Here is a 24,569-nt window from a genome sequence, read left to right as displayed (position 1 = left end):
TACCACTCTACTCACATATAAAATCTTAAACAATTCATTCTTTCACCACCCACTTCCAGTCCTTTACCAAATCTTATTAATTCTACCTCCAAAATTGCTCTTGAATCTTCTCCATTGTTTCCACTGCTCTTGAACCAACGTGACTCCTGCATAAGCTGCTTCATACCTCCTAAAGCTTCTCCTCTTATCATCCTCTACTCTTATTTCCAAAATATCAGCTAAACTGTTTTAAGATACAATTACAATCACAAAATATCTCCCCTTACCCACTTAAAACCCTTTGAAAGCTTCCCATTGCTCTGTGGACAAGACCAAAATGCTTCCCACGGCCTGAGGCCCTGCAGGATCTGAGCACTGCCAACAGCCCCCGCCTCCTCTCTTGCCACTCTCTCCTTCACAGACTCTGACAGGGTCTTCTTCCTACTGCTCCAGTGCATCAAGTCCTTTCCTGTCTCAGAGGCTTTACTCCTGCTGTTCTCTTTGCAGGGCTAATTCCTATTATTTCCTATTCCATCACTTAGATGATAGTTTCAATAGCACACCCTCTACAAGGTCTATCCCATTCAAATCAGGTGTCTCAGTTACATTCTCTCAAAGCATAATGCTTTTTTTTTTTTTAAATCATGGTGTGAAAGACATGCTATCTTTTTTCTTTTTATAAGAGAACCTGACTGGCCAAGGGTCATCCCAATGGCCCTCTTGTTTAGGTTAAAGTAGAGTTGGACTAGGTAGCCTAAATCCTCTGGTGACGGTATAAGGAAACCTTTCATAACCCAATTGAGGCTGCCCCTTCTCAAATCCCTGGTTTGGAAAATATGAAATCTTGCAAGTGGCTTTATGCACAATGATCCAGGAAAGTTCAGGGAGGGAAGTCACTGACACCCCAGTCCTAGGTGCCCAGGATTCAGAGTAAGTGAGATCTATGGGAAGAAATTAGCATAGTTCCACCAGACCTAGAGTTCCCAGAAATAAAATAATTACTTCAAGATAGAAGTCCAGGTTGGTGATTGGGACTCAGGACAAGTGACCCAGTAGCCATGGAGAAGCCCCTATGGACAAAGTGTGTGGGTAAGGCTAGAAGCTTCTGGAGACCCCGCCATACCATATGGAGCCTTACGTGGGGCACAAAACTGTGCACACGGCTGTAACTCATGAGAAAGGCTATATGTCCTCGTTGGGCTTCCCCACAGGCAGATGCTGAGAGAAGGATGTGGGTGTAGGAGGTTCATTTAGAAGGTATTCCCAGAAAGTACTGAGAGGACAATTTGGAACTAAAACAAGGAAGCGAAGGAAGTCAATAGAGGGCGCATTTTCTTTTCTTTCTTTCGAGACAGGGTCTCCCTCTGACGCCCAGACTGGAGGGCACTGGCACGATCTCAGCATACTGCAACCTCCGACTCCCAGGTTCACGCCATTCTCCTGCCTCGGCCTCCCGAGTAGCTGGGATTATAGGCGCCCGCCACCACACCCGGCTAATTTTTGTATTTTGGGGTAGAGACAGAGTTTCATCACGTTGGCCAGGCTGGTCTCGAACTCCTGACCTCAAGTGATTCTCCGGCCTCAGCCTCCCAAAGTTCTGGGATTACAGGCGTGAGCCACCACATCCGGCCGAGGGTGCATTTTCAAGAAAGTTTCTGCTGCAAGCAACTGGAAGGAGCTTCGAGAGACAGTGGAGAACCGGCCTCATAGGTGCGCCTCCGGAAGGGCAAGGAACTCCATCATGGGCTGAGGGATGCTCACCTGGCTCTCCCAAGTGAGGCCGAAGAGAGAGCCCTCATGTTCCCATACAGGCCATGAGTGCTGAGAAGATGCGGATGGGGCACCAATAGCATCCGCTACACCCCACATGGCACACTGTGTCTGAGCTTGGCCACAGGGGATGGGTTGGCCTTCCCTTGCCGGACCACAGAGTGGGGACCACAGAGGGCACGCATAGTATCTTTCAGTCCGAGGGAGATCAGTCTCAACAGCGACACCTTGTGGCATCAAGATGTAATCATGTGATGGACTGGTCGGACAGATCCATCTCCAGATGTGGATGTGGGATTTATATCCATATCCTGCTCGCTTTGGGGCTGTGGAAGCCCAAAGCAGTGGGGAGGAGAGGAAAGAGGGAGACGGGGAGAAGTGGGGAAGGTTGGGAAGGAGCTCTGGTGGAAAGATTCGGAACTTCCAGCTAAACTGGCAGATGGGTTCCATCATTCTGGATTTAATTTGGACAAATGAACTGGGAGCAAGGGTTGTTTATTTTTAATATATTGTAATATATTAATCTTAGTATATCTATTACAATATTTATAAAATATAAAGATATTTACATTAAATATCTAATTTTAATATATTCTCTTTTCATTTATTTTTATAAACTTTTTATTAAAGCATAACATATATATGATGAAGGTAGATGTTAATTGCACAGGTTAATTGATTTTTTTTTTTGAGACAGAGTCTCACTCTGCCACCCAGGCTGGAGTGCAGTGGTGTGATCTCGGCTCACTGCATCCTTTGCCTCCTGAGTTCAAGCGGTTCTCCTGCATCAGCCTCTCGAGTAGCTGTGATTACAGGTGCCTGCCACCATGCCCGGCGAATTTTTGTATTTTTAGTAGAGATGGGGCTTTGCCATTTTGTTCAGTCTGGTTTTGAACTCCTGACCTCAATTGATCCACCCATCTTGGCCTCCCAAAATGCTAGGATTACAGGCGTGAGCCACTGCACCCAGCCTGCACAGGTTAATTTTTATATAGTGAGCACACCTGTGTTACCACTGTCTAGGCCAAGACTAGAACATTATCAGCATCCCCAAAGCCTCTCTCATGTCCAATAATCCACATATGACCCAAAAGCACTTCCACACCTTATAATTTCATATTAATATGTGCAATTCCTTTTTGAGGTCTCTCTTCCCTCCTATTATAAACCCCTACACTGCCACCTAGGTTTTTACATTGTTGCTAACACTCTTAGAGCCCAGAACAAGAGTACAAACGGATGCTCAGGTACCATGTGTCTATACATTTAAAGTTATATACTGAGCTAACAAACTGGTAAATAAAATACATTGTACCCTCCTACCTTGATGAATACAGAGATGGGGAAGGTGAGATTTGAATTTTGAACGTAGAATACTAAGACTCCTCAGAATTCCACCAAAACATTTTGGCAGGAGGAAGGCCTGCTCCCCCACACCTCCGCCAACACCCTTTTTCCCCACTTCTGGCCCAACCATACCCCATGGGCCTCATACACATGAACTCTGCAGTATGCAAGCTAGGCTTGCTCCAGCTATACCAGGGGTCCACAGACTTCCTCTGTAAAAGGCCAAACAGTACACATTTTAGGTTTTGTGGGCCATTTGGTCTCTGTCATAACTACTCTGCCATTTCAGCCTGAAAGCAGCCATAGACAATTTGAAACCAAATAGGCATGCCTGTGTTCCAGCAAAATTGTATTTATAAAAACAAGTGGTAGTTGACCAGGCACAGTGGCTCATGCTTGTAATTCCAGCAATTTGGGAGGCCGAGGCAGGTGGATCACAAGGTCAGGAGATCGAGACCATCCTGGTTAACACGGTGAAACCCCGTCTCTACAAAAAAATATGAAAAATTAGCCAGGCGTGGTGGCAGGCACCTATAGTCCCAGCTACTCGGGAGGCTGAGGCAGGAGAATGGCATGAACCCGGGAAGCGGAGCTTGCAGTGAGCTGAGATCGTGCCACTGCACTCCAGCCTAGGTGACAGAGCGGAACTCCATCTCAAAAAAAAAAAAAGTGGTAGTTGGATTTGGCCCATGGGTAGTAGTTTGCTGACACCTGATCTGTAACGTCACACATATGTGCCCCTCCATAACCCTAAGCCTAGGGATGTGCATGGTGGTAGCATGGCTTGCCCCCAAGAAGATGGACTGGGCAAAAAATCCCAAGCAGATTCTGGAAGACAACTCAGGGTCATTTAGGCAGGGAGGTCACAGGCCTGTGGGTACCCACAGTGGACTCTAGAATACCAGGCACAGGCTCCAGGTGGACACATGCATTGGCGCCTTGGCCTCTTCCCCCAGTGGAGGGTGCAGTCAGAAGAGAACCAGAGTAGGCCCTCTCACCCAACAGTAAGGGAACACGGGAGCTATGCAAAATAACTTTGAAATAATTGAAAGGATGATGCTGGTACTTTAATATCATGACATTTTCATCATATCACTAAAATCACTTCCATGGCAGTTATAGGACAATTTTGTAATTGTAGCCAGAGAGGAAAGACAAAGTGTTTTAAAAAGGAAAAGAGGAGCATCAAAATCAGATTTGGTTGGAGTCATACTTCTGTCTTCTGGATGTGCAACCTTGAGCAAAGTATTTTACTTCTCTCACCCTCACTTTTCTCATCTGTAAAATGGGGATATCAGACTTTTTGTATGGATTTGGGAAAGATTAAATGAGATGATATAAGAAAGTACTTAGCACAATATCTAGCACACAGTTAATGATCAAAAGAAGTTAACCTTGACAAGTCCAAGGCTACCAGAATATAGCACAGTGGCTTTAAACCTCAAAGTTGCCATAGAATTCTCTCAGTTCACTAAACTTAGCCCTGTCAGACACTTTGGAGTCAAACTCAATCTGCTGTTCAAAAGTGTTCAAGACATCAACCCCAGTTCTTTAAAACTAGAGAGAAAAATGGACATTGCCTTCCCCCATGATCTTCAGGCTACAATATTATGCATCCATAGTTATTCAAAGTCCCAATAATAAACCATTTCATCTGTGAATACCATAATTATGTGAATCAGTAGGGGGAAAGTCCAGCTTAACACAGCAGAGATTTTCAAAATTGCTTTCCCAACATTCTCCAAAAAGCTCTATGAAACTCAAACATACCTATCCACACAACAGTACTCTCTCCTTTAGTTCTCCCAAACTCATTTTATAATTACTGTTTTCCATGTGTAGATTTAGCATGATTACATGTTCAGCTGCCTTGGCTCATATTTTATGGCAAGGTACTTGAGTGAAGAGGCTGATTGTCTTCCATACTACAAGACAGGGGCTCTGCATGCCCAAATATTAGTTAACTGTTCTTTCCATTCATCATTTCCGTTATTTAAATTTCAGGCTCCATCAATTTATTTCAAAGTGTTAAATTAAGAATCTGAAACCCCTAAAAACTCTTGTTAAAGGAATAAACTATTATCTAGTACACAGCTAAATCCACAAGTTAAAAACATAGCAAAACAGCCAGGTGTGGTAAGTTCATGCCTATAATCTCAGCATTTTGGGAGACCAAGGTGGGAGGATCACTTGAGGCCAGCAGTTTGAGACCAGCCTGGGCAACATGGTGATGCCCCATCTCTACAAAAAAATTAAAAAATAAGGGCCGGGCGCGGTGGTTCACGCCTGTAATCCCAGCACTTTGGGAGGCTGAGGCAAGCCGATCACGAGTTCAGGAGATCAAGACCATCCTGGCTAACGTGGTGAAACTCCATCTCTACTAAAAATACAAAAAAAGTAGCCGGGCGTGGTGGCGGGCGCCTGTAGTCCCAGCTACTCAGGAGGCTGAGGCAGGAGAATGGCATGAACCTGGGAGGCAGAGCTTGCAGGGAGCCAAGATCATGCCACTGCACTCCAGCCTGGGCGACAGAATGAGACTCCATCTCAAAAAAAATTAAAAAAATAATAAATTAGTCAGCTGTGGTGGTGTGCAGTTGTAGTCCTAGCTACTTGGGAGGCTGAGGCAGGAGAGTAACTTGAGTCCAGGAGTTCAAGGCGGCAGTGAGCTATGATCATATCATTGCGCTCCAGCCTAGGTGACAGAGAGAGACCCTATCTCTAAAAAATAAATAAATTTTAAAAATGGCAAAATCCCCAACAATAAACAGTAAAATTAAGAAATAATTTGAGATGTTAAATAAAATTAAAATAAGCGACGGTTAATAAAATATGCTGATTATAACAACATTTTTCACTGCCTCATAAAGTCTCATAAATGGAACAAATTAAGTAGTTGCATTGAAGGAATAAATAAGGTTTTCAGATTCGTTTTTTAAACATCTGTGCATTTCCTTTCATCTGCAAATGTAAAATGTCAATTGGCAAAGCTTTAGTTACAGTATACTTACAAAAAAGAATATTCAGGAATTATTGGGTCTTACACTAAAAAAATCTTCTATCTGTCAACTAACAGATATTTCTGAGCAAATGATAGAAAGAGAATAACAACTCTACCCTCTTGGCCCTAAAAATCCAATCACCAAAATTTTGCTACATTTACAATGGCATAAGGATTATGTGTAAATAGCTTTTTACTAGAAAAGAATATAGGCATAATCACATACATGAGGAAAAATTTTAGCAAAGATTGTAAGCTATTAAAAAAAAAAAAGACCACAATCAACGAGGGATGAAGAACGGCTCCAATGTGCAAATTATGGAGACAAGCATTCATCTATGTATTCTGGAAAGAAGAGAAAAAATAAATGTTACATCCCAACTCTGAGGTCTCTCAAAAATATGACTGATACCCACGGAAGAGTCACATTGCAGGCTTTAACAAGGATCAAGTTCAGGGTGCTGAATGGTATGCAGAAACCCCTTTAACAACGGAAATTAGAGTAAATGAGAGTAAGTGCAGTAAGTAAATCATCAAGTAATTGAGTCAAATCTCTTGTCTATGAATGAATAATGGTAGGCTTATCTAACATAAAAATAAATAAAAAGGGAAATTACAGGACATAATTCAGATCTATTCAACAAATACTTCTAGAGAACAAATCTGTAATGTGGTTTCTGACATGCTAGAGGTCCAAAGCCTTCCATTTAAAAGGGGGTCACAGCCTCTTTACTCAGGTTCACATTAACAACTGAAATGTCGTGCAAGGCTGCCAGTTGCTGTGAAAACAGGAAACAGATGAGGGCCTTCCTGGGAGTGATAGAGTGTGGTCTCAGACGGAGAGAGTCCTATGGAAGAAAGAGTGTGGTAACAGAGAGGGAAAATCCAGTCTTTTAACCTGGACAAGAAGTAAGGAGGGAAGTCAGATCCATAGTTATACATATTAAAGAATCTGCAAATCTCCTGAGAATTTAACAGAATTGAATCCAATGAGAATTTAATATGTTTTTATTTCAGAAATCTGAAAACAAATAATGTAAGGATATTCTTGATCAGCACAGCGCCATGCCCACTGACTTTGAATATCAAGCTGTACCCTAAGGAATCACTGAGTCAATGTGAAAGGAAATAAGATGGTCTTGGGGATCTAAAGGATGTATTCTCACTGGGTGAAAGATAAGGATTGTCAAATTCCTCAGAATGAATGAAAGTTTCACAGAAGTTGACTATTGTGAATATGGTGGGGAAATTGAATCATCATCCAGCACACAGAAGGGTAGACCAGAAGATGCCAAAGAACCTGTCCAGAACAGTTAGCATCACATTCTAGTTGTAAGCAGCAATTTAGTTAATGCAGTTATATTAATGTTGTAAATTTGAATTAGTACTGTAATATGACAAATACTCTATTTCTAAATTGATTTAAGTTTTAAAAAGGTGTAAGAGCTTAAAAATAAAACTCACCGGCTTTATATTTACACAATTTAAAGTACCATTACAATAAAAATAATTTAAGCCAACCCTAGGGTTCTACAAGAAATTATTTTCATTAAAAAAGATGCCATCTAAGTCTGAGAAACCTTGGTTAGGTGATTAAGCATACACTGGATTTCAGTCCTGAATCTCACATTTATTACCTGTTTAACCCTGAGCAAGTTAGCAAACCTCTCTGAGCCTCAGTAAGTATCTGAGTAACAATGGCTACTTCACAAAAATAAGGTGAGTAATGATTAAATCAGAGAAGGCAGAAGTACTTAGCACAGTGCCTGAGTCTCAGTAAATACTCAGCACAATCCTCCTCCTCATCAATATTGACCACAGGCTCATTGTGTTGTTTTCTTCAATTAGACCCTGTCTTCCTCATGAGTAAAATAGAAATAACAGCATATTACACATCTTGCAATGGGTCTAAGAAAAGTAGTTGCTTAAAAAGGTTGCAAAAAAAAACTTTGCACATGAAAGTAAAACTTTAGCCAATGCAGTTAATTGCATAATTTGTTCAACATATTCACCATCCCCCTCTAGCCGGCCCATCCCTACAGTCTCCTTCCTGTGGGAAGATCATCTTTCCTGCTCCATTGACACCTGGCGTGGCCGTATGACTTGTTTTGGCCAATGAAATGTGAGCAGAAGTAACAAATGCCATAACCAAACAGTAGCTATCAGAGCCCTCTTGTGGATAAACCATTGTTTTTTCTTGTCTACCATGAGAATAGGCTGTCCAAGAAAGGCACCTTCAGCCTGTGTCCCAAAATAAAGATAACATGGAGCAGAATCACAAACAACCCCTGAGAGAAAGAAGCCACTGAGATTTGGAGGTCCTTTGCTAGCCCAGCACAACCTTGCAATATCTGACTATACCCAACTACCACAAATACAGTGCTAAAACAAAATAGGCAACACTTAGGTTAAAATATAGGACAGCGTTTTCTCATTGATTTATCTCTCATTTCTTTCTTCCTCTGCAGATTACCAAACTAGGAAATATCATCCATTCAGGGACAGAATATCTTCTGTTAGGTCTCCAGATAGATGCAAATCATTTGTAAATAATTTATTTTCAGACACAGATGCATACAACCAACTATTTTAACTGCCTCCAAATGTATTCTTTTTATCATTCCTGACCACTGATTTCTTTACTGACAAATAGCTGCTCCTGGTGCTTGGACATCGAAATGAAGGCAATCACTGGAAAAGCCGAAAGGAGGATAAATCCTGCTAGGAGGTGACACAGTTGTACAAACCATCAAAATAGTGAATGCCAGCGAGGATCAATCGGTGTGGGCTGGACCTCATATGATCAGTACATGTGTGAGTGCCTGTCCTGGAGCACAGCCCTAGGAAGAGTCCAGCTGTGCCTGACCCAAGCGTGCCTCCCCACCAAAAGAAAGGCAACACATGCACCCACCTCCTGCTATCTGTGATTCCATCTTATAATGGCTGTGTGACTTGCAGATTGCACCAAGTGATGCCCCTGTCTTCACTTGCAACTTTTGCAAAACAGATGATTCAACCCTGTACCTTCCTTGAAGGCAAGAACTATGTCTTCTTCATCTTCATATCTCAGCACTATTTTACACTTGCAATTAAAAGGCAACTCAGTGTAGAGCAGTTTAAAGCATGGGCTCTGAAAAGTCCAAATTCCAGTTTCTCCACTTACTTAGGTTAAGATCTTGCAAGCAGATGCTCTAAGTGCCTACCAATGTCCCTCTGGCCTGAACATTTTACAGTGCCCCAAAGACGCTGTCAATATCAGAATCTCTGCCTGAGATCATCTTTTAAACCTGGATAAGGTAGTCTTCCCTTGCAGGGTGTAGACGTCCCAGAGTTAACCACCCTTAAAAAAATCTGACAGATATTTATACACCAGTGTTCACAACAGCATTATTCATGATAGCTAAAAGGTGAAAACAACCGAAATGTCCACTGATGTTGAATGCATAAAGAAAATGAAGCATATACATAAAATGGAATATTATTCATCCTTAAAAAAGAAATGAGGAGGCCAAGGTGGGTGGATCATCTGAGGCCAGGAGTTCAAGACCAGCATGGCTAACATGGCAAAACCTCAATTTTACTAAAAAGATACAAAAATTAGCTGGGCATGTTGGCATGCACTTGTAGTCCTAGCTACTTGGGAGACTGAGGCATGCAGATCACTTGAACCCAGGAGGCAGAGGTTGCAGTGAGCCAAGATAGTGCCACTGCACTCCCACTTGGGCAACACAGCGAGACTCTGTCTCAAAACAAAAAAAAAGGAAATTCTGACACATGCTATAACATGAACTTTGAAAACATTATGCTAAGTGAAATAAACCAGCCACAAAAGTACAAATATTGACTGATATCATTTATATGAGGTACCTAGAATAGTCAAATTCATAGAGACAGAAAGTATAATGGTGGTTTCCAGGGGCTGGGGGAATGTTGAGTTATTGTTTAATTAGTACAAAGTTTCAGTATGGGATGATGAGAAAGCTCTGGAGATTGATGGTGGGGATGGCTGCACAATATTGCAAATATACTTAGTACTACCAAACTGTGCACTTTAAAATGGTTACAATAGTAAATTTTATGTTTATATTTTACCACAATAAAATAATTTAAAAAATAAATTTTAAAAAAAAGAAAGAAAAAAAAAACAACTGACATGAGCTAGAGGTGAGACATCCCTACTCTCTTAGACTTTGTGTAAAAATACCCTAAGGCAGGTGTTTTGCACTATCTCTACCATTTCCTTATGGGATTAAACACCAGCTGCCATTGCACAACTCGCTTAACAATGCCCCATCTATTGGCTGCCTTCACTTCCCTGTCTCGCACCCTCATTCACTCACTAGTGACCCCTGTATGTCCCAAGTAATTACTTGTCTCAGGGTCTGCTTCTGTGGGAAACTCAACTAAGACACCAAGGCAAGTTTCTTAATTTCTCTAAACATTACTTAGATCATGAAGTTATTGTGAAGATTAAACGAGATAATTCTTCAAAGTGCTTAGCACAGTGCCTGACTCACAGTAGATACTTAATATGAGCTTCTTGAATTTCTGGTCTAACAATTATCCACCTTTTTAAAAGAAGATAAACTATGTCTCTCAGTTTCAGGAAGAGATTAAAAAATCTAAGAGCCAATTCTTTCCATCTTCTATGTGAATAACATCTCTCATGACTTAGCACTCATCATTTAACCAACTACAAGAGGTATTAGAAAGAACTGGAATTTTGTATCCAACTCCATCTTTTGCCTAGAGGTGGGCTGAGCCCACAAAAAAAGTTAGATAAGCTCCCCAGATAGCAAGCAGACCCACCCAGGACAGACAGATAACCACCATTCCCTCCTGACCTCAGGAATTAGAGGGCTGTGGGGTCAATTATACACAAACTTTAATCTGGTAAATTTTATCCGTATCCCTTTCTCTCTTTGGCTACAAATGTACCCTCCTAAGGTTTATGGCAAAGACTAGGATTCATTTAGTCTTTTTCTAGTTCCACAGTGCATCATTTTAACAAATGAAACCATGCGATCATGAAATTCCCATTGAGGTGAATCCTTTGCCAAATGTCATTTTATTTTGCTTTGATTTCTTGTTACTTGCTTGCCAAAATACACAGAGATTTTATCATAATAATCACCTATTCTGACTAGCAAACCAAAGGATTAGGTTACATACTCTGGTGGACTCATAAATAAGACTGATGAGAAATCCAATTTCTGTCCCTTGTTTTTGTAGAAAATGCCTTTCTGAATATGTACTTTTTAAAAAGCTGAACAAACAAAACTTACCTTGAATTACATGTTAAAAAGGGAAACTCTGTTCCCAAAAACAAATAAATGATAAAATCCCAAATTCCATCTTGCTCTTTAATATAATCCCTAAAGCTTTTTTCCAACATTTCATACATACATAGCCTTTAACTTCACTCACAACTATAAATAGTTGGCCAACTTAAGTTCAAAGCATCTGACTAAAGCTAACCACTAGCCATATTGGACATGCCTAATGGTTTCAATGTTTGGCTCAATTACATCATGAGCTAAATACTTATCCCTATATTATTGCCTACATTTTTCCATTTTCCACTTATAAATTAAAGACAAAATTCAAGAAATATTCAGGTGATTGCACAAATTCTGTTGTACAAATATGGTGATGCTGATGAACTAAAACTACTTGTTGGCAAGTAAGGTCATGATACAGTAGCTCAGAATGGTGGTTCACAAGCTACAGCACAGAAGATTAATATGTGAAAGGCAATTTAACAGTGTTAATGTATAATGTGCAAAAGTGTAAATCATACCAAAGTAAAGTCAGAGGCAGCCACTCTGCACGGGGTATTGAATAGTGTTCTGGCCCATAACTCCCAATCTTGTACATTTCAAGGAATAATGAAACTATTTCCATTCATGAATTTTCTCAGACCACTTTCAGAAGCTGTACACTATGAATTACTCCAAGTATTCCTCTCGATTAATCTAACGAAGTCAGTTTCATTCTGCCCATTAACTACAAAGATTTTAAAACACAACGTGTACTCTCTGTGCTCTGCTTAAAATTTGCTGAAATGAACTTTGTCCTAGGTGATATTTGGAGAGAGTCTCAAAACCAACAAGTGGTGTGGAGTCCCAATGCAAATTTTTACCAGAAGATATTTTTCCTCACCGGGAAAATGATCTTTCAAAATTATTAAGGCTACATAAATTGTGTTTGGTCAATGAATCAGAACGGACATTGCTAGGAGTCCCAAAGCCATAATAATCAATCTATTGTTCTCCAAGTCATCTTGCCACCCTCTCTTCCCAATAGCAAGCCCCATACTCCCACAAGCATCAAAAGTAGGTAATTATTGCCATGACAGTGAAATAAAAGGAGAATAAAGAGCAGTCAGAGTCTTTGATCATATCCGTCCCCTACTTGAAATCTCTTGAAGGTTTAAGCTTGAGTCCCATCTCCTCAATGGCTCAAAGGGTCTCATGCCCTGTCACGCTCTCTGGCTCCTCTTACCATCCCTCATCCTGAGCCAAGCTAAACTCCAGCTCTGCAGTTCTATCTACCTTTACCTCTATGAACCCTGAATCTCACATTCTCTTGCTTACCTTTGGACCTAGTGCATGCTATTCCCCCTGTTATTTGTACCTTCAAATCCTCCCTCCTCTGGCTAATTCCATTTACCCTTCAGTGACACTTTAGGTGCTACTTTCTTCAGGAAGCCTTCCTTCATTCTTCATCCATGACTCTCCTAAGTCTTCCGTGACAGCCTGAATGTTCCCCCAAAGAGCATCCATTATTGCCTGCTTACTTGTTTGGTGCTCCTCTAGATACTACAATCCCTGAGCTTCCCCGCAAAATTACCTGCTTTCTTACGGTCCCCCCAACACATACACACCACATTCCCAGAAGAAGACTGGCACAAAGCAAGCATACACTCATATGATGAATACATAACAGAATGGCTTAATTCTTTGTTACTAATGTCTATTATGAAAGAACACCAGCCATTCCTGTTTTCCAGGTTAAAATAACTAATAAAATGATAATTACTTAGTTGAACCTCTGCATGAAGAAACTTGTAAATATATATATATAATAGGTCTAGAAGAGTGCCTTTGAAGCAAATTGGACTAGATGATAGAGAAACAGAGATCCCAAATAAGGAGAAGGCTAGTGGCAAAGCCAGAAATGGAACTTAGGGCTTGTGACCCCAGGTCAGTGCTATGTCTCTGTATCCAAAAGAATCTGCTCTGAAGTTATTCTAAGCAACTATTCATGTTGTGAATTCAAGGTGGCCCATGAATGCATTCAAAGCCCGTGTATAAAAAGAGAGTTATTTCTCAGCTTTCACAAAAAAGGTGAAGAATTCCCCTTGCGTGCCTCCACTAACTGCTCCACGCTCACAAGCCTGATGAACAGCAGCCACCAAGACCCAGGTGCTTTTATATCCACTCAGCATCAAACAGGACCTATTTTCAACGAGCCCATACAAATGCCATGCTGTTATCCCACTCACTACCCAACCTCCTGCTTCCTGTCAGGGAGAGGCTTCAGGAACAATACGAATAAAGGGTCAAAATGCAAAACAAAGAAGGGGGAGGAAGGAACATTACAGCCTTAGAAGGGAAGGAAAAACACACATCACCAGAAGGAAAGAAAAGACATCAAAAATCCTCTCCTAAGACGTGAACGTAGAAAAAAAGAGTCAACAATCCTGCTCCTCTCGGAACCTGCCCCTTGAATCACCGCTGCTCCTCGACGTGATAACAGCTGGAGCCGGCTGGCAAAATGGAACATGGCTAATCTGCCTCAAGCCAGGCACAAGAAAGACATCTTGGTAGGAATTTGATGTCCACCAGTATCACTGAGAAAATAACCAGTGATCATGGGACCACCCTAACCTCACATCTTGCAGAGCTGCTCAACTCTCATTGCCAGAACAGCTCCCAGACCCCAAACCCACCTTCAATCACCTCAGGCCCATAGAGGATGAACTCCCAGCCTGACCACACCCATCTTATTATAGAGAAATTTGCCACATAAGAACTGGTAACCACAGTGCACAACTAGGTTCAATTTCTTTTTTTTTTTTTTTTGAGACGGAGTCTGGCTGTGTTGCCCAGGCTGGAGTGCAGTGGTGCGATCTCGGCTCACTGCAAGCTCTGCCTCCTGGGTTCATGCCATTCTCCCGCCTCAGCCTCCGAGTAGCTGGGACTACAGGCGCCCGCCACCACGCCCGGCTAATTTTTTGTATTTTTAGTAGAGACGGGGTTTCACCATATTAGCCAGGATGGTCTCGATCTCCTGACCTCATGATCCGCCCGCCTCAGCCTCCCAAAGTGCTGGGATTACAGGCTTGAGCCACCGCGCCCAGCCTAGGTTCAATTTCTTATACGAAACCCCACTCTTTCTTACTGTAATTAGTCATACCATTTAGCAGAAATATTTCATGGTTTGCATAAGGATCTGAGCTTATTCTTAAAGAACAGTCACATTGCTCAATTCCCATTCAAGCTCTAGTCTTCTGACCCACTAAGAAGTTGCCTTGAATTAATAGTTTGCTCCTAATGCATTTAGGGTAAATGCACTTTGCTGCCTGCAACTCATTCATGCCCTGAAATCACAGAATGACAACTACCTTTAGGGGTGGAAAGTATTAAGACAGGAAAAGAGAGCTAATGCTATCAGACCACACACATGCATACACACACACACACTCACACAGGATAATCAAGTAAGCAAAATGTAGATTCTGAAAAATAAACCATAGCAAAACTAAGTTGCTGGTATAAGGTGTCTATGAACGTTGTGGCTGGTCTTTGGTTTTCAGGTGTATCTCAGAGATGCCCTTCCAACTTTTCATCCAGTGGGGCAATAATCTCACCATTGACTTCCAGGAAAAAATAATCACTTAGTTCCTTCCTGAAAGTTCTTCCTGCCTTTATTTATTTTCTTCTCTTTTTCCATGCACACACGCTCTCTCTCTCTCTTTTTAATTTTGTTGAGTGCCGATTAGGTGCCAGCAACTAGATATTTCTGGGATCTGACCAAGTGAACCCTGCTTGGCAGAGTCAACATGAGTTCAAGAACAGAGGAAGTGCAACTTCAAAGCAACAAATCTGGAAGATGTAAGTGGAGAAGGAATGCCCAAGAGGTTAACAGCAGAACTTGAGGCACGCCCTGGGAATTGGCCAGCCAAGTGCTGAAGAAATTAGGCTGGAGTAGCAGATGAACTGGCCCAAGAGAGGTGCAACCAATTATATGAACAATTAAGTCAGTGAGATAGTGGCCTTGGACTTCCCCAGCTGAAAGAATGAGCAGAAAATCACAAAGAAGCCTCAGCCCTGGCTGTGAAAGTGAGACAGCTTAGAGTTCCTGGTGCTTTTGGCACTGACACTGGTAAGGCTTGGTGGTTGTTTCTGATGCAATTGTGGGGCCACTCACGGTTTCTACTTTCTCTAGTGATAATTTAGCAGCCTTGAGAGTAAGGCAGAGGTTGATTCAAATTCTGGCTCTGCCACAGCATTAACTCTGAGCAAGTTTTTCTGTTCCTTCAATACTTATAGATACAATACAACACAACAAATACTTATAGAACATCTTGGCACCAGGGATACAGCAAAAGGCAAAGCTCTTGCCTTCACGGAACTTATCAAACTCTTTAAGTCTCAGTTTCCTCGCCTATAAAATGGGATAATACGTTTACCTGTATAGTTAATATAAAATGAGCAATACAAAGCACCTAGCACAGTGCCTACCACATAGTAAATGCTCAATAAATGGTGCTCTTCATATAACAGAGCAAATGTATCCATCACTTCCAACTGGAGTATTAGCTCCAAGTAGTAAGGAACTATCTGTGGTTCATCTCTGTACCCCCAGTGCCTATCACAAAGTAGATACCCAATAAATACTTCATAAATCATCACTACTTAATTAATAACAGCCATTGTTATGGTAACTGATAGTCATTATTCCTTTCTAAGCCACAGAGATTCTATACTTAAAAAGCAACGTGGCGGCCGGGTGTGGTGGCTCACGCCTGTAATCCCAGCACTTTAGGGGGCCAAGGCGGGGGGATCACGAGGTCAGGAGATCAAGACCATCCTGGCTAACACGGTGAAACCCCGTCTCTACTAAAAATACGAAAAAAAAAAAAAAAGCAACATGGCATAAAGGCTTTTTTTTTTTTTGTAAGAACAGCAAGGTGCACTATACAATATGTCTTCAGGCACTTTTTAAACATGAAAACAAATGTTATTGAGCATAAAGATTTCAATTCAAAGAATCTATTAGTACAGGACAGTAGATGTAGGTGCCAGCCCACTGCTTTCCTAACTACAAAGTAAGGACAAGCTGGCCAGGCTTCAGGTTAATCCAGAAGGCACCCAAAAAGTAAGTTACATAAAGTTTAGCAAATATGCTCAAAGATGACCTATCAGTAAACATAAGCAGAAAAGTGCTGCAGAAACCAAAAATCACAAAATCTTCATTGCTTAAGACAACCAAAGTTTACTTCTTGGTCTATATGTCCAACTCCAGTTGACTGGAAGCTGCGTTCATTTAGTGACTGAAAGGCCCAGGCAGATGGAGGGCTCCATCTCAACACACACGTCCATAATCATTGCAGTAGAAGAGAGCACTGGGTACTGTCACACTGGAAATCAAATGTTCTAGCATGGAAGTGATGCAAGCCACCTCCAACATATGCCTGGAAGGAAAGAAAAAGTAGCTATGGGGAACATTAACAGTCTCTACCACAGATGATATCAAGACACAACCTGTGGAATAACAAAGGGATTTGTTAAAGATGATGCACAAAAAAAGCATCTGAACAGCTATAATATTTATATAATCCTGGACCAGGAAGGGTATGTAGGTATCATTTTAGAGCAGTGGCCTCAACGTAAAGATACCTCATGCAACATAAATCTGGACCCTAAATTTCCAGAACAACTCTGCTTTCTATAAATATACTGAGGGTCCAGATAAATTTTTATGTAGGAAACAAAAAGTTTTAACAGCTGAAAAACATTTGAAAACTATGACTGTAAACCAAATCCTTTATTTTACAGATTTAAAAAGTAAAGAAAAGAAAAAAAGGAGACACAGACAGTTAAAGTAACCCCAATCTACCCCACAAGGAAGGTCTAGAATGTTTAGCAGAAATAAGTCCATGGACAGAATCTAATGTACCACTGCAGCACCTTCTGACCTTATCCTTCACCTCTGCTACCTTTAACTGGCACAGTGAGCCAGACCCAGATCAAAGTCATGTAATACAAGGTCATCAAGGGCTCAATAAATGGTATCGACAATGAGTAGAAGACCCCACCCCACAGCATTAAATAGTGATTCATATCCCATTAGTAATTCTCTATATTACTCATTGCCTACTTCTGGGCAAATGTGAAGCCATCAGTAGACGTAAATACTAGTCTTCAGGAGACTTTCATTTTGTTCTCAGGTTAACAGCAACTATGATTTGGGTTCACTCAATTCCATTATCTTCTCATGTCCCCAGCTCTGTTTCATGCCCAGTTTTCCCTCCACCTTCACTGGCACTAAAGCATGTATGTCATGCACTTAAGCCTCAGTGGTCTCCCAACCTCTGGTCTCTGTCTTTTTCAATGGCTTTATACCCACTAGCCCATGAAATCAAACTCAAATATTTCAACCAGGAATCCAGGTGCCTCCTCAGTCTTACTCCAGCCTAATTTTCCAATATTATCTCCACTATAGTACTTATCCTGCCCAGCCAGAGGCAAGATGATGATCCTGAAAGTCAAAATGACATTGTTTTGAACCCACAACGCTTCCACTTACTGGTTGGGCAAGTCCTTAACCCCTCTAAGTTTTAATGTTCTCACCTGAAAAATAGGTGATAGCATCTACTTTGAGGGTTTTCTTGAGAAGGTATGTATTAGTGAGGAGTATGTGGCCGCAAGTAATAAGTAGTGGCTTACAAGTAAAGAACTTTTTTGCTTCATGCAATAAGAAGTACAGGGGAAGGCAGTCTGGGCTGGTACTATGAATGAACAATGTCACCAAGACCAAGATCCTTCCAGACTCCAGCTTTGCCATTTGTAAGACATGATTTTGGCTGGGCACAGTGGCTCACACCTGTAATCCCAGAACTTTGGGAGGCCAAGGCAGGTAGATCACTTGAGCTCAGGAGTTCAAGACCAGCCTGGGCAACATGGGGAAACCTCATCTTTACAAAAGTATACAAAAATCAGCCAGGCATGGTAATGCACACCTGTAGGTTCCAGCTACTGGGAAGACTGAGGTAGGAGAATCACTTGAGCCAGGGAAATCAAGGCTGTGTGAGCTGAGATCCGTGCCACTGCACTCCAAGCTCAGTGACAGAGTGAGGCCCTGTCTCAAAAGCAAACAAACAAAATAAAAACCATGACTTTATTTTCATTGTTGTAGTTGGCTGCTACCCCTCCAGGCATTGCACCGATTATCTCAGCAACAAGAAGCTAAAACAGCTGAAAAGTTCTTGGAGTATAACAACCAGGTGTGTCCCACTCACCACATTTTCAGGAAAGCCTCCACCCAACAACTTCCACTTATGTCATTATCAGACTCAACTCTCATGGCCACTCTAAGTCCAAGGGAGTCTTGGGAAGGTGAGGTGGGCTTATTTCCATCTCAGACAAAATTGGGTTTCTTTTAGTTAGAAAGGAGAAAATGAATGTTGGGTAGGCAACCAGCAATGCCTACTCAATATTAAATATCTTATGGAAAGTGCTAAGCACAGTGCCTAACACATAGTTAACTGCCCAATAGAAGTTAAGCTATAAATACTACTGTTACAATTATTATTGCTGTTGTTATTCACCTTTCTTACTCTCTGGCCAAGTGGAATAACTCAATATCCATGTGTGCCCCTACATTTTGATGGTATCCCTTGCTCTATCTGCATCTCCAACTCTCCCTGCTTTAAGGTCCAGGAAAATGCCATTGCATCCAAGAAGTCCTTCCTCACACTTATTCCTAATGATAAGTTTCATGGTGACAGGACCCACATCAGATAAAAACTGTGTTCACCAAAGTTTTTAGAGACTGAACATTATCTCTTGGAACACAGTAGGTTCTAACAAATAATGCCTTAATAATTTAAGTAATTCATGTGTATACACCAACCTGCTTTTCAGCCAGCCCTCTAAAATCAAACACAGTATATTCCTGAAATGAAGAAGTTAAGCACCAGGTTTATATGTCACACAGCCAGCAATGGGAGTAAGGGGATGAAAACTGCATTCCCTAGGAAAAAGAAAAAATTAGAAAAGCCTCTCACCATAATTTTTACATGCTGTTGGAATCTGGATCATAGTTCATCAGATGTTCGCTCCCTTAATGTGAACAGAGTCTACTTTTACACACAAGTTTTGTCCAAAATAGTGCTTTGTCCAAAATAGGTTATCAGTGAAAGTGACATTTGCTCGTGCAGTTTGCCTCTTGGCTCCAGTGATCTGCCAGGAGAAGAGTATGCCCCAAGTAGCTGCCATCCCTTCAGCCTTGGCCCCAGGACACATGTGGAGCAGACTGGAACCCAACCCACAGCCTCTGTACAGCCACCCCAAAGAGCCCAACCTATACCAGCCAAATCACGGTCAACCTGAAGACCCATGAGTGTGAAAATAAATACCTGTTGCTGTAATTCGGAGTTTTGTTACGCTGCTAAAACTGACTAATATATCTTATCATTTGATATATGTTAGCATGTCTTATGTCTTCATTCACTTTGTTCCTTTTCTTCACATAAAAAGAACAGGCTGAAGAATCTCCATGTTTTGTACATCCAGTGATTTCTACCTTTGGATCAACTATTTTAAATTTATGAGATCCACATTACCATGAATATTGGTGCTTTTCTGTGTTTTCCATTCATCCTATGTTTCTAAACTAAGAAAATCACAATAAAATATAAAGGAATAGTGTAAACATTGCTGAAACGGAACCTGTTGGCTGGCAAGTAGGTGCCCGATGGACCAGCCAAAATGTTAACTGGTTAGCAGATTAAAAAAAAAAAAGGGGGGGGCTAGAGGATGTCCTAGTAAAACAAACAAATGCAGATTGTACAAAAGTCAACCTAACCAAAGTCGAAGACTCTTTAGGTAAATTTGTGGACTCCAACACCATTCACCTTATTTTTCAGGATACCTGTTTTGGCAAACCTTCACCACTGAGTTTCACCAACGGGAAAAGACTGATAAGGCTTACATCTTGTAGCTTTTCCAACATATTAAAAACAAGAGGGGCTGGTCACACCTGTAATGCCAGCACTTTGGGAGGCCAAGGCAGGAGGATCACCTGAGGTCAGGAGTTCGAGACCAGCCTGGCCAACATGGTGAAACCCCGTCTCTACTAAAAATACAAAAATTAGAGAGGCATGGTGGTGGGCACCTGTAATCCCAGCTACTCCTGAGGCAGGAGAATCTCTTGAACCCGGGAGGCGGAGATTACAGTGAGCCAAGATCACACCACTGCACTCCAGCCTGGGTGACAGAGCAAGACTCCACTTCAAAAAACAATAAAAAATAAAATAAGAGGGTCATGCTATACAAAAGAATAATTTTAAATATCACTATAGCTAATCACTAATGGAAAACGGTCTCTGTAAATAACAAAGAAAAGAAAACCCTAATCCCTTGGCAGGGAGACAATTGAATGATGTTAGGAGCATTTATTCAACCAAGATCTATTTAAAACTCCAATTGGAAATTTAAGGTGTCAAGAAAAATGGAAGAGTGTGAATTTTGTTTTGTTTTACCTTCTTTTAAGTCATCATCATTAAGTTTAGAACTAAATTTCTATCGAGTCAAAATTTTTATTTTATTATATGTTATATTTTTTATATTTTATTATGTTTCTACTGGAAATATATAATAAACAAAGTTACTAAATTTGCCTATTGACCCATGCCACAGCCTTCAAATGGAAAGGCAAAACAGGCTGATAAAAGGACTGTCAGAATCACAGTGGACTCTTAAGAGGGTTAGCTCTACGTATGCTGGGAGAACCTACACTTCAGACTGGACACATGCAGACTACACAACCAAAATTTGAAGTCAAGGCCATGGCCAAGGTCATGGGCTCTGGGTAAGACAAACCTGGGCTCAGGTTCTTGCTTTCATACTAAACTGTGGCAAGATACTTAATTCCTTCCAGTTACTCATCTATAATTTGGGCATAAGAATAGTACCTACTTCACAGGGACTCCACAAGGTTTAAAAAAGATAATGCATATAAAGTACTCAACAAAGTGCTTGCCTATGCAATAATAATGATGATGATAGTAATAGTAATAATACTGCTTTGACAACGCCGACTTCTACATGAAAACTATTGTAATCAGTATATTCTGGCTCACAGTCTGTTTATGAAATGCTTAATTCACAGCATTATGTTCACATCCAGGTACAGCTTCTATAAAGTGGCAGCTCTTTGGATCAATCAGTAATTTTTTTAATGAATTCAAAGAGAAGGGTGTTGAAAAATCAGCCTTTCACTAGTAGCTAGTTGAGAAGGATCTGGTCCTTCACCCATGATTCATCCACCGGTGAAAGTCTTGCTGGTGAAAACCATGACACCATCACCTCCCTGACAAAACTGTAAAAGTATTTTACTAAAGCACAGAAGCAAAGAGACAAGATGGTTTACATGAGAAGAAGGCAAACTCTACTACTCCCCAGAAAGAAAATGACTTGACCCCACCACCACCACCAAACTGACATTCTGCAAAAGAGAACAAGGCAGCCCTCACTTCCAGAAGTTGAGTTAACTGTCAGAACTAAAAGAATCCCTTCTATTCATGTGACTCCCCATAAAGAACGTTTGCCGGTTTCAAAAATGTCTTATAAATCCATCCAGTAGAGCCAAGACCCAAGTACTGTATACTGAGAAACAATGTGACTTTACAAGGACAAGAGTGACCATAGGAGACAAAGTGCCACACCCTTTTCCCGGATAGCTCAACGGCACATGGTGTCTCTTATAAAGACTGCAATTCTGGAGAAATAGGTGGGCAATTCTAACACCCCCTCCCCCAATTCCTTCTTTACACAGATTCAGTTTCATTTTTAAGCCAATGGCCTTGGCATCCGCAACTACTACATCTAATAATCAGGGAGGTGGTGGGTAAGGGATGGGGAGGACAAGGAAACACGGGTCAAATATACTTGCTTCTAAAAGTCCATTTTCAAAGAGTTTTCTTCCCGCTTGTCTGCCTCTCACAGCTGGATCCCCATACCAGGTGGAAACCAATGGTTAAGTAAAACCACTGATTTAAAGAGCCAACCAGGAAACTAACCATGACAAGTGGGAGCTGCCCTCCTCTCCCGAGCATTGATTGGTTCTTTGGGTTCCACTGGTCCCCATTCTACCCACGTAAGTGGCAGGTGTGGCTGTCAATCACAGAGGGAACTGACAATTCACCGCTCCGGGAGTAAATTGCCTTTCATCCAGCAAAGGCAGGTAGCCGCCTAAAATCGATCGACTCCTAAAAGAGCGGACCCTCCCTCTCTGGCAAGAACGGAGACCCTTAAGTACAAAATAAATAAGGCAGGGCCGAACGGAGAGTTTAGGAGCGCTATTTTATTACCCCGAACCAAAGCAGCTCTTAATCTTCACTATTCTAAGATGATCTTTCAAAGGCTCGTACGGTATTTTTTTAAATTAGGTACACCTTCGTAAGTATCCCTTTTTTGTATAATTAGGAGATGGGGAGGAGGAGAGAAGGAATGCCGTTCAGTTCAATTTCACATCGTATTCCTTTTCATACACCATCCCCTAGCCCTCCCCATAAATCGGCTTCATTTTCCCTGACACGGGTTTTTTTTTTAAAACACACGCTCCCCTCAGAGCCCACCCAGACAGCCAGCCACCCCACCCCCTGGGCTGGGGCTCCACCTTTCTACACTTTGTTCTGCTTGGGGTTGCTCAAGACCCCCGCCCCCGCTAATATCCCACCCCTCGAGGCAAGAGGGGACGCCAGGCAGAAGAGGGGGATCTGAGAGAAGAAAGGCGATGGCAGTGAGGGTGGCTGCCGGAGAAGGACTGCAGGAGGTGGCCCGGGCCGCCGGGGATAGTGAGCGGCGCCCGCGCGCCGGAGGAAACCGTGCACTTGTTCCAATCCGGGGGTTTAGACATCAAGGCAAATCCTCCCTTAGGCCGCCCCATCCCTTCCCCCGCCCGAGAAAGCCCCGGAGGAGGCGGATGGTTCACCCCTAGGCTCCCCACGATAACGCATTGCAGCTCCCCACAAGCGAGGAGGACCCGGCACGAGGAATGCCTGGGCACGGGTACCCCGAGGGAGCCAGGCACCAGGCGGCCCCGGCCCCAGCGTCGGCGTCTCACCTTTCCGATGCTCGCCCCGGGGCCGTCCCACATGGATTTTTACTACCTCTCGTCGCCTTGGCCCCGGGCGGCCGGGAGGAGCAGGAGCCGGCGCCGGAGCCGAAGACCTAGCTAGCAGGAGCGGGAGGCGGAGGAAGAGGAGGAGAAGCGGGGTGGGGAACGGGGAGGGAGGAAAGAAGGGAAGGAGGAGGACACCGCTCGGAGCGCGGGGTGGGGGGTGGGGGGGAGGGAGCGCCCCGCCGGAGGCAGCCCAGGCTCCGGACTCTGGGAGAGCCAGCGCGGAGCAGGAGCGGGAGGCGGAGGAGAAGAAGAAGGAGAAGGAAAGGAAGGAGGAGGAAGAGGAGGAGAAGAAGAGGAGGAGGAGGAGGAGGAAGGGAGGCGCTCCGGGCGCCGTCAGTGGGCAGCGGAGGCGCGGCATGCCCCTGGCAGGGGAGAGCGGGCTGGGCTCCGCGGGGCCATGGGGACCCGCGCGCTGACAATGCCTGGGTGACCGGAGCCGCGCCAGCCACCCCGTCACCTCTACCATCGCCCCCTGCACCCAGCCTCGCCACCGGCCACCAGCACCAGCCTCCTCCGTCTCTCTCTCTCTCTCTCTCTCTCTCTCCATTATTGTTTCCCACTCTACAGAGGATGGGGTCGGCTGACGATTAGGTCGGAAGCAAGTCAGACCTTCCTTCAAACCTGGTAATATTTATGTAGGCAAAAGAGACAGAGAGATAAAAGAGAGGGAGAGAGAGAGGGAGAGAGAGAGAGAGGAGAGAGGGAGAGGGGAAGAGAGAGAAAGAGAGAGAGAGGAGAGAGAAGAAACGGGAGGAGGGGATAAGGAAATTAAACCCTTTAAGTCAATGCATATTGTGGTGACACCGGCACAGGCGCCCTCACGGTGGAGTCGGCCAGGGCTGTGCGTTCCCAAAATATGACCAGGGGTGCTTGGATGTGTCGGCAGTATGACGACGGCTTAAAAATCTGGTTGGCAGCACCCCGAGAGAACGAGAAACCGTTCATCGATTCCGAGAGGGCTCAGAAATGGCGACTGTCTCTGGCATCTCTCTTGTTTTTCACAGTCCTGCTCTCTGATCACTTGTGGTTCTGCGCCGAGGCCAAGCTGACCCGGGCC

The 24,569-nt window shown here is 42.8% G+C and overlaps 1 protein-coding gene across 2 annotated transcripts in view; it reads right to left on the bottom strand.

Moving 5' to 3' along the window:
- Positions 1–23,565, bottom strand: part of ERC2 (ELKS/RAB6-interacting/CAST family member 2) — a 987,567-nt gene extending 964,002 nt beyond the window's left edge. For both annotated transcript variants that reach the window (XM_011947267.1, XM_011947268.1), the window contains exon 1: positions 23,453–23,565. The gene's annotated coding sequence lies outside the window, so the exon portion shown is untranslated. The remainder of the gene's footprint in view (positions 1–23,452) is intronic.
- Positions 23,566–24,569: the final 1,004 nt, after the last annotated feature.

Source organism: Colobus angolensis, unplaced genomic scaffold (genome assembly GCF_000951035.1).
Source record: "Colobus angolensis palliatus isolate OR3802 unplaced genomic scaffold, Cang.pa_1.0 Scaffold26, whole genome shotgun sequence".
Lineage (NCBI taxonomy): Eukaryota > Metazoa > Chordata > Mammalia > Primates > Cercopithecidae > Colobus > Colobus angolensis.
Note: the sequence above shows the minus strand (reverse complement) of the source record. Positions and strands in the feature narration are given on the sequence as shown.